This window comes from Paramormyrops kingsleyae, chromosome 7 (genome assembly GCF_048594095.1).
Source record: "Paramormyrops kingsleyae isolate MSU_618 chromosome 7, PKINGS_0.4, whole genome shotgun sequence".
Classification (NCBI taxonomy): Eukaryota; Metazoa; Chordata; class Actinopteri; order Osteoglossiformes; family Mormyridae; genus Paramormyrops; species Paramormyrops kingsleyae.
In genome coordinates, this window is record NC_132803.1 from 20851683 (window position 1) to 20868134 (window position 16452).

At 38.4% G+C, this 16452-nt stretch overlaps 1 long non-coding RNA gene across 1 annotated transcript; it reads left to right on the top strand.

The window, feature by feature from the left end:
• Nucleotides 1–2686: 2686 nt before the first annotated feature.
• LOC140592117 (uncharacterized) lies at nucleotides 2687–6811 on the top strand. Its single transcript, XR_011992401.1, has 2 exons — nucleotides 2687–3561; nucleotides 5644–6811. It is a non-coding gene; the product is annotated as an uncharacterized lncRNA (long non-coding RNA).
• The last annotated feature ends 9641 nt before the right edge of the window (nucleotides 6812–16452 follow it).

Genomic DNA, 16452 nt, shown 5'->3' on the forward strand with positions numbered 1-16452 from the left:
ATCCCCGGATCCGAGGAAGTCCCCTCCACTGGAGACTGGGTCTGCTCTTTCCTTGGTCTTTAAGCACCTTTCTTAGATCCTCCACAATTTTCTCCAACTCCTGAGGAAGGGAGGCTGGGGATATGGTTGCCAACCCCTGGTCCATCCATTTCAGCAATGTGATGGCCTTGGGTAACGCCTGCATTTGGGGGTCCACAAACACCCTCCACTGTCATCCTAGGAGTGCAAAGTACGTCTCTGCCTGGACACCCAGGGCAGGAGCAGCTTGGTGCGGCAAGGAAAAGACAGGTGGAGTGGTTTCGCTTCACAAGGGAGTGGCAAACAGAGCAAGGAGTGGCTCTGTATCATGGTGAAGGAACAGCAAACTGGGTGGCTTTACATCATGAGAAAGCAGCAGGCTGGGCAGCTTCGCATGACCAGCAAGCGCCAGGTTGGGAAGCTTCACTTTCGCAGGCGTGGGCTGACGAGTCCGGTGTGTCCTCATCTTCCCAGATCATCTGCTACCAGAGCCACACTGACATAAGCTGACCCCTACTTCAGTGGAGGGGCTCCCATTCTTTCGACGGTTCCTCTGGATCATCTTCAGATGACTCGGAACAGAGTGGATTGTTCACATAGCTGCTGGGAATATCCTTTATTACCAAGGAGGCGAAGTGGGCAGATCTCTACACCAAGCATATGCTGGTACTTCGAAAACAAAAGGTATGGTGCAACTAAGAGGGAAGAGTTGACAATGAAGTGAGAATTAACCAGGCATCAGATAGCTGTGATCCTCACCTGGTGAGACATGATATTGTCCCACAGTGACATTGTCTAAATGTATTTTTACTGTCTAAATATATGTATTCAGCTAATGTATACATGCACGGTGCTATCACAGTGAATGCGAGGCTGAGACTGAAGCGTTACCCTTTGTTACCGCTGAGAGACGTGCCGCGTGACTCATTTCCCCGCGCGTACAAGTTATCTAGGGTCGGCGTTCACGGTTCAACTTCTGATATTCAGATTGAGTTCTAGGTCTTTTTTTTTTCGAACTGGTTGGTTCGACCTTTAAGAAATTCGGGTTCTAATGAGTTAGATAACTGAGGTACCACTGTATCATCAATACATAATTCTGATAATGAACTTAAAAGATTTTTTAATGATACAGTTTATTATTATATATATTTATAGTATACACACACACACTGTTAATAACTCGCTATGCCTGTCCACTATACAAAGCAACTTGAGGTCCACAACTAATTAACGTTTGGGTGATGTTCCCATTTCATAGCGATATTATGAAAAGTTACAAACAAGTAAGAGGGAAGATTTGACAATGAAGTGAGAATTAACCAGGCATCAGATAGCTGTGATTCTCACCTGGTGAGACATGATATTGTCCCACAGTGACATTGTCTAAATGTATTTTTACTGTCTAAATATATGTATTCAGCTAATGTATACATGCACGGTGCTATCACAGTGAATGCGAGGCTGAGACTGAAGCGTTACCCTTTGTTAACGCTGAGAGACGTGCCGCGTGACTCATTTCCCCGCACGTACAAGTTATCTAGGGTCGGCATTCACGGTTCAACTTCTGATATTCAGATCGAGTTCTAGGTCATTTTTTTTTCGAACTGGTTGGTTCGACCTTTAAGAAATTCGGGTTCTAATGAGTTACAGAACTGAGGTACCACTGTATCATCAATACATAATTTTGATAATGAACTTAAAAGATTTTTTAATGATACAGTTTATTATTATATATATTTATAGTATACACACACACACTGTTAATAACTCGCTATGCCTGTCCACTATACAAAGCAACTTGAGGTCCACAACTAATTAACTTTTGGGTGATGTTCCCATTTCATAGCGATATTATGAAAAGTTACAAACATATAACAACATGAGGGCTAATATATCTGTGGCATGCTAGCGGTAAAAACCGTATGATCTCCCCGCCATCTCGCCTCCTCCCCCCACTACCATTTGTATGGATCTCCTGTTGCCCCCATGCCGCCGTGACCTGTACCATCCTTAGCCCACATTGCCACCTAGTGTCAACTACCACCACCGCAACACAAAATAACGAATGGCTCCCACACATGCATACATACATACATATATGTATGTAAGTATGTATACACACACATTAACCCTCAATGGGTCCTTGTCAGAAAGTTACGTTCCAGGTCCTTGGGGTTCAAGTTGCACCCCTATCCAATGGCATATATAATTCAATGGTACCAAGCTCAAATTCAATTAACTAAAGTTAAGATACATTTATTAGTTAACTGCATGATGCTTGCACAGCTTACGCAGTGAGATAGTGCAGTTAAAGGGGTTGCGGCAGTGCGGCAGTACTATAAAAAATTATAGTAGCAATTATCACTAATTAACTGAATTTGTCGATCATATCAATGTCATAAATTAACCCTAAAAAGGGTTATGTAATAGCAACTGGACTTTGTTTTTCATAGAAGACGTTTTGCACTCCATCCAGAGTGCTTTCTCAATTCTGACTGACTGGCATAGCAGGTTGATGAACCCTGTGGAATCCTCAAGTTGTTAGCACTAGATGGTCACCTGTGGGTTGTTGTTGTTCCTCCTGGCTTTCATGTGTTTCACTGATACCACCTGAGGCCGAGCGTGAACGACTTTGGAAGCGTCTTGGCAAAGTTGAAAGAACTGGTCAAACGCCAGACTGTAAGGTACACACATGGTCGGAGATTTATACAAGCTAAAAACACGTGAGGATCGGACATGGTGCACATACCTGTATGACATGAAGAAATATACACGCCACAACCGGGAACACAAGTATTAACGATAAATACAACAGCAATACAAGGGCTATATACACACGCTCATTAGGCATTTCGGGATGAGCAGATCTCACTGGCGCTACAATATTATATATATATAGTGTTTCATGGAACAATATGATTACATGAAAGGACCAGTTGTATCTATAATAAAAAAGTATATAAAAAAAACATCAGTGCGCTTTGAACAAAGAGTGTCGTGCACCCACACATTTCAAAAAGGCGCCACTTAAATATTGTTCAATAATGTGCCACTGACTTTAGATGTGGTTTTTTTGTTCAAAAGTGCAATGTCATTTTGCTGCCTTCAAATAGCAACGCGTCGACAATGTGCCAGGCCGCACCTCATTTAAAAAACACCACTCCTACTAGTCGGACACGATCGCAGAATCACTTATTTTGAATGTGCACGTTTGGCAAGAAAATGAGGAATGCACACGTATGCATGTCTGGCCAAATCCAGCCTCATTCCCTTAGTTGGTGGTTACTGGATCTAAGCTGAATCTCTGAATCTTGAGAGTAGCAACAACAAGTCTGTGGTCCTGATTCCCAGCAGGCCTGACCCTATTAGCGCTCCGACGGTTTCGACTCTTCCAGGGATGCGGCTGCCAGAGGTTTTCCCCCACCCCCTTCAAGATGTGTGCAACTTTCCTGTGGGTGGCTGCAGCAGAGTTACTCCCACAGAGAGCAGAAGGGTGTTGGAGGACTGCTTGCAGTACTGGATGCAGCTTAACGTCATATTCAGGTCAATATTATTGGTGATAATATTAGTTCAAATACAAGGACACATGGCCATAGGTGGAACTTAGCAGGAGAACATGTTAAGCTGGATTTGAGAAAGCACTTCATTACACAGCATGTAGTTAGAGTATGGAAAAGTCTCCCTGTTAGTGTAGTGCAAGCTAAAACCTTGAGTTCCTTAAATCAGAGCTAGATAAGATTTTAACAACTCTGAGCTATTAGTTGAGTTCTCCCCAAATGAGCTTGATGGACCGAATAGCCTCCTCTCGTTTGTAAATTTCTTATTATGTTCTTAACCCATTAGGCACCAAGTTCAGTGTTGCAAAATTAATATATTAAATATTTATATACACCTCATTTTCAGATGACTACATATATAGGCCTTCTTTGAGTAAAGAAACATATTGTTACATGTAGCCTTTTGATAACATAACAAAGCTTGGGTTTTTTTTAGGGGGGCACCAACAGATTTCTGGACACTCGCAATAAATGTACACAGTAATTTAAATGTTTTTTTCTCAACTTCTCAATTATCAGCTCTACTGTTTAGACCAAAAATAAACACATAGAGCAGGGAATTAAGCTTGCCCACTCACCTGAGGCAAGTAGTTTAGACTAAGCGTGAATATAAAAAATAGAAAACTAGGCTGCTGGTTAGTAAACAAAAAAGCATTGAGCTGTTAAAGTTAACATGTCAGCATTCATTTCAATGTCATTGTGCATTATAATTTTTTTGCTTTACTCTGCGTGTTAATTTTGAAACCCTAATTACACCTTTCCCCGCGAAGTAACTAAAGTGGCCACACATCTTAGTCAGTCAGCTAATACAGAAATAATGCAAGAAATCACACAACAACCAACTTAGAAGGTATTGGCTGTTTTCTGTGCTGTGTCAATGTCCCTGCAAGTGAATACATATAAAACACAGACATGTCCAAGAGGTTCAGTTACTTTTCAACTCAATGTTATAAGGTGCCCAATCTAAGCGCTTTTGAATGTGGTGTATTTGTTTTTGACAGACTTGGTAGTTAATCACAGAAACAGCAACTTTCTTGGGATTTTCACCCATTACATTCATAAAATGGTGCAATTAAAAAAATCCAGCCTGCAGCAGCTTTTCTGTGGGCAAAATACTTTGTTAATGAGAGATGTCAGAAAAAATGGTCAGACTTGTTAAAACTAACAGGAAGGCCATAAATGCTAAAATAGATCTCGGTATAACTGCTATGTGAAGAAATGTCTTTCTGAATGCACAACACTTGAACCTTTGAAGCTATTTTGGAGGAAAAATTAGGTCCTACCGAGTATTTGCTAAGTGTGTTTAATAAAGTTGCCACTGAGACAAATTGAATTGTTCTTTGAAAAAAATATCACTTTTCTCCACATGGTGTCAGCGTAAGCTCCACTGCAATACCAGGATGCTACAGTACATTTCAAAAGCGGGCAGGCCGGCATTATCATGAGCTCTCTATGATACTTAATCTATCAGCACCATATATTATCTTTTTCTAAATCCAAAAGTAAAGACCCACGTTTTTGTTGTACTCTGTATTTTTAATGGCAACATAGAATACTTTTGAACTTTTAATAAAATCAAATCAATTATGAAATATATTAAACAAGATTAATTTACGACATAACAAACTTACCTAGGTATATGTTTCAGACTATTTTTTCCTATCTATCTATCTATCTATCTATCTATCTATCTATCTATCTATCTATCTACAGTGAGGGAAATAATTATTTGACCCCCTGTTGAATTACTAACTAGACCCATTAGTCTGTAATTTCACTGGTAGGTTTATTTTAACAGCAGAAGATAAATTTTCAACAAAACAAACAAGAAAAAAATGATTATGTAACAGATACAAATCAATTTGTTATTTATCTAGGGAAATAATTATTTGATGCCCTACAAGCCAGCAAGAAATTAGGTCAGGTACATGTGCACTAACACAACACAAGTAGTACTTAATTAATTATTAACAGATACCAAACCAGCATTGTCATTTAATGGCAATACTTTGTTAAACAGTATTCTTGGGTCACTAACCTGTCTACATCTTCAACCTTATCACCATAGGAAATAACAAAGAGCTGTCTAAGGACATCAGAGACAAGATTTTTGACCTTCACAAATATGGAATGGGCTAAATGACCATCAGCAAGCAGCTTGGTGAGAAAGTGACAACTGTTGTTGCAATTATTCACAAATGGAAGAAAGACAAAATAACTGTCAATTACCCTCGGTCTAGGGTCCCAAGGAAGATCTCATATCATATGGCATCAATGATCATATGGGATCAAGAATGGTGAGGGCTAACCCCAGAACTACACGGGAGGAGCTCACTAATGATCTCAAAGCAGCAGGGACCACAGTCATCAAGAAAATCATCAGTAACACATCATGCCGTTACGATTTTAAATCCTGCATTGCTTGCAAAATATCCCTGTTCAAGAGGGCCCATGTTCAGGCCTGTCTGAAGTGTGCCAGTGAGCACCTGAATAATTCCAATGAGGCTTGAAAGAATGTGATGTGGTCAGATGAGACCAAAATTGAGCTGTTTGGCATCATCTTCACTCGCCGTGTTTGGAGGAAAAATAATGCTTACTATAACCCCAGGAACACCATCCCTACTGTCAAACACGGAGGTGGAAGCATTAGGCTTTGAGGGTGTTTTTCTGCAAAGGGTACAGGACAGCTGCACCACATCGAAGGAAAGATGGTCGGGGCAATGTACTGTAGAATCTTGGATGACAACCTCCTTCCTTCAGCCAGGGCACGGAAAATGCATTGCGGGTGGGTCTTCTAGCAAGACAACGACCCTAAGCATCCGGCCAAGGCAACAAAGGAGTGATTCAAGAAGAACCATATTATGATCATGGAGTGCCCTAGTCAGTCTCCGGACTTTAATCCCATAGAAAACCTATGGAGGGAACTCAAGCTTCGTCTATCCAAGTGACAGCCTAAAAACCTTAAAGATTTGAAGGAGGTCTGCAAAGAGGAGTGGATGAAAATTCCTGATGATCTACATGCAATCCTGGTGACCAACTACAAAAAACATTTGACAGCTATGCTTCCAAACAATGGTTATTCCACCAAGTACTAAAGCATGTGTTCCAAGGGATTAAATACTTATTTCCTGAGATGAATGACAGATTGGTTTGCAACTGTTACATGATGATATTTTCTTGCTTGTTTTGTTGATAATCTATCTTTTGCTGTTAAAATAAACCTACCAGTGAACTTATAGACTTCTCATTTATTTATTAATGGGTCAACTTAAGAATTCAGCAGGGGGTCAAATAATTATTTCCTTCACTGTATCTATCAATGTCATTTATGTTATATGTGCAGAAATGTTTTCTTCGTCCATTCATGCATTCATCTATCCAGTCATTTTCTATACCTGCTTGTCCTATGCAGGGTATCAGATTTATATACATCAGGATTTTTTTCAAAATGAATGAAATGTGTCTTGCATCTTATAATCGAGACCTTGATGTGGAATCTAGGAATTCATTGAATAAAATATATAATGGCATTATTTATTTGGTAAATATTACCATGCGGTTGAATCTTTGGCTTAAGAAGTGAAGAGGGTTACAATCATGCATCTGAAATTGCTATAAATGCTGCATATGTGCTACATTTTGGGAAATGTGATGGCAGAAGCAGGAGTTGTATGAAGCAGTATTAGATAAAAAGATCATGCTGGCATCACACAGAAAACAATGAGGAACTCTGACTAGTACTGTCAAGCTATTTTAGTTATGCCCCAGCCTTGTATCCTATAGTGCGTAGCATCTGCTCCCCACCCCACCACCACCACTCAACCTGGATAAGCAGTTACAAGATATATGTACAGTATGTACAGTATGTATGTATGCAATTATGTATACATGTATGTGTAATTATTATTACTATTATTACATTTTAAAGAAGATTTTTGGACTTTTGAAAAATATTTTAAAATTTATTTTGGATTGTTGCTTATTATGTTATTACTTACTTATATAATTACCTATTACTTAGTTCTGACTTCTGGCAACCATATATGCAGCCTTTCTCCAGAAGCTTCCCAAAGGCATGTTCATTGCTGTGATTAATGGTTGACAAAATAAGTTACAGAGCTGTCCTTATGTAACAAGTTTTTGAATGTAAAATCATGTGAAATTGAGGAAATCCTCATTTTCATGCTTAAGAAATGCAATGAAAATTGACTTTATTTAATTTGTTGTTACGGTATCATCATATCACATTCCTTCTGTGATACTCATGTCTTTTGTACCCTGAGAAGGGTTCATTGGTAAGGAAAAATGAAGTTAGTCTCTTGGATTCTGTGGGGCATATGAAGAGCATTCTGTCCCAATTCAAACTTCCTTTGATAAGACATAATTGCTCTGTCTCCACTCTCAGTCAAATGCTATTTAATTGGCTGGCTTTGATTTTGCTCATCTATTTCCTCAACCAGTATGGTCTTGTCTTATCTTTGGTTGACGCAAATGACTGTCTCAGGAGAAATGGCTGTTTTCCTCTTTGCTGCAATTCTAAATCAAGCTAGAAGCAACTTAGCACAAATATATTTAATATTCTGGTGCTTTTGTTTATATATACATTAGAGCTGCCGTGACGCAAAAAAAAATGTTGACATCAATATCTTTAATCGACGCGTCCTTTATTTTTTTTTATTAAGTTGTTTTAATTTCTCAAAACGCGCCAACCTGAGTGTTGCCAGATTTTGCGGTTTTAGATTTTATAATTACAGAGTGTGAGTACCCGTGGATAATATTTATCTATGAAGCTATTTCTCATTTACGTATGCTACAGTAAGTAGCCACGACAATTTAACACTGTGGCGTCGAGCGGACCGAAGCAGACACTCGCTTACCGGGAAACATAGTCGCTAAGAAAAGAGCCAGCCTAAGTCCAGAACACGTGGACATCTTGACATTCTTACACTATAACACAGAAGTTTGACCACCAGATGGATGCGGTTGTCTCTTGCACTGTAAATGTGTTGCACTTTAACTTTTTTGCTTTGAAAAAGAGTTTCGTGGAATTTTGGATGTTACTGCTGATGCGCTGCTGATGTTAAAATAAGTGCTCTTATTTGTTGTTTGTATTTCTTGCTGGAGTTGTCCGTTTTACAAACAAACAGTTGTCTGTCTGTTTTTCTTAGAGAACTTAAATTCCAGTACTTGACCACAGTATACTCTAAACATGCTGCCCTATTTAATGTGAAAACCCAACAGTTATACTTTGAAAAGGGATATAAAAGAAATATCTTTTTTCCAGTTAAAAACGCACTCCTTGCTGAAATGAGCCCTTGTGGAAGTAAAATTGGACATTGGTAGGCCCGGGAGGGGAGGCATATTGGGTCTGTTATGTCTTAGGATCTCTTTATTTGTTTCCAGTTATTGATGTTCAAAATATGCTGAATATAGAGCTGAAGACTTTTTCAAAAATTATTTTTAAGGGCTTTTACAGAAACTTTCTTAAATCCTGCACAGTACTGTGAAAGATAATAAGACTTTTGTTAATTTTTTTAGTGATACTGGAGTGCACAGTGCAATTGTTAAAATAAAGAAAAGTTCAATAAAATTGTTGATGTTTTTTATTTTTGGAGAAAAAAAAACAATCGTTTAGACTAATCGATTAATCGATAAATTAGTCGATAGATTAATCGAAATAAAAATAGTAGATAGTGGCAGCTCTAATATATATATATATCTTTCTTTTTGTATCATACATAAATGCATTTAACAATTCTTAGGAAATGGCTTTGTTGGTACTGTCTGGAAGTCCATAAACTAATTTAGTTTCAGCTGTAACCAATTTCAAACACTTAAACACAAAATTATGCACATTGGTAGTTTGCAACCTGTGAAGTCTTAAAAAAACAAATGCACTGGAAATACTGTCATGTGACAAAGTATTCAGTTATATGATTTTCTATGGTTCTATGGTATCTGGTCCTTACTAGGTTCTAAAATTATTTAAATCTAACCTTGGGTGTAAAACAACAGATAACAGATTACAACATATTCCACCATGTGATGATTTATTTAATAAAAATGTTGTCACACACGAGTTAACAGTGTTCCAGTACAGCAAGTCGTAAAGCCATTTAGCAATACCAGGGACCCGGTTCAAAAAGCAATATTTCTTGCTTAATCGGATAACTTATTGCATTGATTTATCCCAGTTTAAATGGCCTTTTATCTTTGTTCACTTAAATTTAGCCCAGACAACCTTAAACCCATCAAGTTGTCTGGCTAAGCAAGAAATCCTGCTTTGCAACAGGCCCCAGTTCTAGCCTGGCTAATTGTCAACAATATCAATTGATAACACATTATATGGTATTTTGCAAATATAAACACTGTAGCAACATGTGCACAGACAGCAGCTGGGCAGTACTGTGAATAGGACAGATTTAATGAATATGCGGCCATGTTCTTTTTAGAGAGAAGAGACTTATACTCATACTTGTCAAGTTTTGAATTTGAAAATAAGGGAAATTTTCCGGCACCCACCGCGAGCCACCCCACCACCCCACCCAAGCTCCAGTATCCCTTACATTTTAAGACAGGTGTACAAGAAATCTAAAATATCCACTTGTCATTTACATTTTATTTTCATTACACATTTTCTTTTAATTTCTCATGTTCACTCATGTGGCTCTCTGGCATTCACTAATGACTTATTATACAGATTTGTTGCAGACTTTGTATCCTTGTTGAAGTCGTCACAGAAGGTGAAAGTAACGTTGTTTTTGGCACACAGCATTGCCATTTTAACCTCCGCATTTATGACCTGGTTAATGTTGTAAATGACCTGCAGACTAATGAAGGTGGCAGTTCTCGTGAGGCTACTGGCAGTTCAGTTTGGAGAGGCAGAGGAATTTTTATTAAATGATATTATAATACAGGAGATTTATGGGAAAATACTAATACGGGAGGACGGCGGGAAAGAGGGGTAAAATACTGTAGTTTCCCGGCCAAAACGGGCGACTTGACAGCTATGCTTATACTGAGCAACCCTTCCAAACAAGCCATACTTTTTCAGTATTTTTATAATTGTACTGTCATGAACTTTAACATTTAACATGTTAACTGATGCTTGTAAAATCTAAAATGTCGCTGTTGGGTACAGTATTTTGCAATTCCTCCGAGCACTGCACGGTCTGACCTTAGGGTGAATTTGCTGGCATGTCCACTCCTGGGAAGATTGGCAACTGTCCACTTGTGAATCTTTCTCACCATAGAATGATGGACTTCAAATTGTTTGGATAGAGTCTTATAATTGATGGGGAGTAACAATTGCTTCTCCAAGGCCACACACAGTATTTTGCCACTAACAATCTGTGCACTATAACATTATAGGGTGGTGGTGACTTCATTTTTTAACAATCTAGGGAAATAATTGTCTTGAAATAATGGAGTGTATTATTTGGCATTCAAAGCACAATTATCCACAATGATGTTGTATAGTAAGCTGAATAATATTAAGTTATCTTGTAAACTTTCCTTAAAAATTCTCATTAGAGGATATTAGCATTTGCACATTTAAAAGTCTAGAAGTTTTGGTGCCAGAAGCCAAATCTTTCTGTATTTTTGGACCCTTCTAAAATTGACAGCATGATTACACAAGCCATAATGAGCAAGTGTTCATCTGCTGAGAATTAGGACAGGCTTTGAATTGTCTAGTGTCCTCAATTTTTTGTGTAATAGTAATTTATGGTTGACATTTAAAGAGGCTGTATAAAGGAGACCTCACGCTACTTTCCTAAACCTCAGTCTCCACTGTGTGAACTACCCATGTTGTTTTATTTAAGGGTACACGTTAGACATTTCTTTCTTTCCAGATTTGTGTTTGCCTGATGCTTTAAGGGAATCTTAAAGATTGCCCTTTTAATTTTTTTTTTTTTTACTTGTGCAGTTCAGATTATATACTTACTGAGGCATAAAACAAGTCTTCTTTCAATCTTCTTTCAGCTATTATTTTCCATTCTTATAATTTAGCTTTCACCTCAGTTATAAATCTGTGATGTTTTCTATATTAGTACATAGTCTAGACATATTTATGGTGGGAAAAAGACAGAGTACTGAAATGCAATAATGTCTCTATGGAAAGAATGTTGTGTATTTCAAAAACTGCTGATTATATTCTTTTTCAAGGAATGGGTAGTTAACCTCCATTTATTTAGTACAAATATCCGGTAAAGAGGCACATTTCAAGCTATTTAAATAACTAGGTGTGGCTGATTCCCAGTAACCTCATGGGAGTGCCTATAGATGCTTACCAGAGGATGTATACTGCCCAGATGGAATTGTTAGCCTGACAGCACTGGAACATCCCTTCCTGACATCTCTCCCATGAGGAAAAAGATTAGGCAAGAAGCCATCTTGCAGATAATCTCCACCATGGCTTTGCCGTGCTGCACTGCAACAGCAAGTTGTTGTCAGAGTGAGCCTGGGCAAGTTTAAACAGGATGTGTCCTGTATAATAACATCAGTCCCCTCCCACAAATCAGTCCCCTCCCAATAAAAAAAAAAATGCACATGATATTATTTGCTTTTAAGTCCACAAATCAAAACTAGAGTATTATAGAGTATAGAGTATTACTATAATAGAAATTGTTTACATAATACATTGCCCTTAGTGCTTCATTTATCCTTTTCTGCTTTCTTTTTCTGGCATTCTGTATTGTGTAGCAATAGTCCCAAACAAGGGATATGAAATGAAAATGTTTTTGCTTTTTTTTTTTTTGCTTTCCACTGCACAATACAAAGCAAATTGCTTGCAGTTAAGCATGATAAATTAGGGAGAGGTGTTTCTGAAGTGCCATATATCCATCACAAAAAATGTCTTTCCTCCCATTGATCATGAAATATTTTTACAGAACAGGGCTATGGTGTGAGCCCGGAAACTATCCTAGGAAGTGCATCGAGCTCGGCAGGGGTCACCGCAAGAAGTCAGCCAAATATACAGTATGACACTTTCTCACACTATGGATGATTTAAAGACCAATTCACCTAACCACATCTTTTTGGATTGCAGGAGGAACCCAGACAAATATGTGCAGTTAGCCTCATGCACACAAAGTAGGAGTGGGATTTGAACCCCCAACCCTGCATGGTTGAGGTGACATTATGGTAAAATGAATCAGCTTGCAGCTCTATCATCATAACTGAAACTAGTTTACATATATGTGTATGTGAAGTATGTGATGTGTGTATCACATTGGGGTGGGCTTCAGTTCAGGAATGAAATTACAGGGTAAAGTATAGGGTATGACCGAGATCTCGCCCTGCAGCTGTCTCATGTATCTGGCATTAAAGGGCTTGACCGAAACTGAATTTGTGTTCACAAAACCTGGAGATGGTATGTGGGGATTACTGAAAGACAATATGCAGCTATTGTTATATAACCACCATATATTCTCACAAGACCCAACAGGTCATTTTTTTTGCTCTGTAGGCGACACGAGTCTCTGGTCTGTGTTTTAAGAGTCATATATTCAGTCACGTTGAAACCTGTAGTGTGTAGAGGACATCCCAGGCCTTTCAGTAAGATCACATTTTTTGGGGTGTTACCCAGACAACCTAAGCCCTGTCTTTTTTGCAAAGGCCTTATAAAAATATTACAATCTGTTTTTTGGGCTGGGTCTCAGGAGGATATCAGGTGCCAAGTTAGCTAATGGAACATTATAATACAAAGAGATGTTTTCATAAACCACTGAAGCTGGTGGAAGAAAGTCAAACCAGGATGCAGTGAGAGTCCCTGCAATCTGCATGATGAGCAGAACCATGTGAATATTGTATTAATTACTCTTGACCATATATGATTGTCTGCATAATTTATAGTTAATATAATTATAGTTAATATAACTCCTTTTAATGTGTGCCAGTTGAACAACCTTCTTTAACAGTGTTAGTCCTGTCTTATTGTACAGGAGACATATGGCAAATCAGGCTAGTGCATGCCTAAATGAAACCTGCTGTTACTGGACTTTGATGTGCTAATGCCACCATGTGATATACATAACTCAGAGCTGAGAGGAGCACCCTCAGATGTTAATCTCAAACCAGCTAAATCACGCCCCCAGATGAGTTGAAGGTGTTCTATGCTCACTTCGAGACCCTGACCGGGACCCAACACCAGGGCAGGATTCTGGCCACAGAGGGCAATGCTGAACACACTGCTGTCTATGTCATCAGCGGAGGTGTGCATGGCTCTGAGGAGAACAAGCCCACGGAAGGCAGCTGGCCCAGATGGCATCCCAGGGAGTGCACTCAGGCTCTGCTCATTGGAGCTGGCTGATGTGTTTATGGGCATCTTTAATCTGTCATTCCCTCCTGCTTTAAATCCACCATTTCTGTACTTCTCCCAAACAAAAAATACCGTGACCTGCTGAAATGATTATAGTCCAGTAACACTTACCCCAGCTGTGGTGAAATGTTCCGAAAGGTTAGTCAAAACCCACATAAAAAGGACCATCCTAGCCACACTGGACCCCTTACAGACAGAATTAGTCCACTGATGGTGCTCTTAATGCTGCTATCCATACAGCCCTCACACACTTAGAGGGTAAGGACACATATGTGTCGATTACAGCTCGGCATTCAACACAGTCATACCACACAGACTTTCTGAAAAGCTCCTAACCCTCAGACTGACACCCTTCCTCTGCAACTGGGTGCTGAACTTACTGACAGACAGACCCCAGTCAGTTAGACTTAGAAACTGGACATCAGGCATTATAACCGTGAGGACAGGGATCCGCCAGAGCTATATGCTGCTATACACTCTCTTTCCCTATGGCTGTGGGGCCTCCCAGACCAACATCAGCATCATAAAGTTTGCAGATGGTACCACAGTCATTGCACTGATCACTGGAGGAGAGGAGACTGCTTATAGAAGAGAGGTGGCAGGACTAGTCGCCCAGTGTCAGGAAAATAATTTCTCCTTAAATTCAGACAAGACCAAGGAGATGATTATTGATTCAAGGAGGAGGAGGAAAGAGCAGCACACCCCAATATACAGCTGTGAGACAGAGGCAGGAAGGGTGAAGACCTTTACATTTCTGGGAACCTATATCAATGAGGATCTCACCTGGTCTCATAACATTCGCCAACTGCTAAAGAAATCACAGCAGGGGCTATACTTCTTGAGAACGTTGGGGAAATTTGGTATGTCACGTTATTTGTAGCAATGCACAGAACACTTTAATCTTAATTTCACTTTACTTATTATTGCTGTGTAAAAGGAGATGACAAAGTAAGAATTTTGTGTTTTTCATGTGTATATGACAATAAACTTCTTGAACTCTTGAACTCAAAATACTTTCGTGTTGTATGCTAAATCCAGGAAATGAGTTCAGTTCACCAAAACCCAGCAATATCTCACAGAAACACATGGTCAGCATATGTGTAAAACTGCATAGGTGTCTTCCTATGAAAGGAAGAAGCACCCACATAGGGGCTTACCAACGATCTGTGTAAAGTTTTAGCTTTGAAAAAATTACGTGCCCCATTCACACATTCAGCATCCTGTTCCACAGGGGCACAAACAGGACATTAATTAGAATCAACCATTTTAATGTAAAGAACTGCATGTCTTTAAACTCTTGTCTGCGGTCTTGAATATAACATGAATATCAACAGGCATAACAAAATTGAAATAATTTAGCTTGTATTATGGGTAACACTTTCTATAAATGTCATGTCTATAAGAATGTATAATCACATTCATGACACATTATAATGCATTCATAAAGCAGTACAAAGCATCCTTAATTCTTATATCTACCATTGTAATGCATTATGAATCAGTATGAGAAAAGTGCCTTCAGAAATACAATGATAAAATGTACATGTTTATTGTACATGTTTATGCCATGCATGGATGCCTTATTCTCTTGCATTTAAAATATTCTTCTTTAATTTGTATATCTCAAACCCTGAAGTAATTGTATCATGACTATATCTAATTGACTATTTACATAACAACTTTACTGTCTCTTGAGGATGAGATAAGATTGTTATGTTTCCTGTCAAAGTAATGCGGTAATGCGAGAAAAATGCCAAAACTTCACCCTTGCTAGTTTACTGCTCCATTTGCATCAAAATTAAAAATGCTATTTTCTAAAAAAAAAAAAGTGAGTAGTAGTAGTAGTATTAGTAGAGAGAGCGAGAGAGAGAGAGAGAGAGAGAGAGAGAGAGAGAGAGAGAGACCTGTTCTGAAACCTTCTTGGTGGTTTGACACATTTTAGATTAGGTAATTAAAAAATAAAAGTAGAAACTTAGGAAGAGATATTAAGAATGGAAACATGAGAAGACTTGTGAGTGAAGGCAAGGAGTCTTTCCAGTATGTTTGATTTTTTTTTTTTACCTGATTTTTATAGTGCAATGTAATGCAGAATCACTTTTCATATCCCAAAAAAAAGAATTACCTTCACAGACAGGAGTTTTAGTGATCATTAAAAATACAAACAAATTGTTTTGTTAGTGTATTTGGGTTTCACAAATGAATACTGTTGTGCTCAAAATCTGATATCATAGAATTGCGTGCATGACAAGAAAACTCCTTTTAGTTTTATCCCTGAGAACATTTTGGAGTTTTTTTTTATTTGGGTCGGAGTAATTGTCATATTTTACTTTATACTTTTGGCAATATAAAATATTGGCAATTCTGGATTAAGAACCATCCAACTAATCTGATCTATTATTTACTGTGACAGCTTCTGCACTGCTTTTAGTTTTAAGAATCCAAATTAAATGAGAATACATGCTAAAACTCCCTGAAAAAAATACATCCATTTTAAAAGCTATGTCTCTTATCTTCATAAATGTTACATATACCCATCATATTATCTAACTGTAGTCT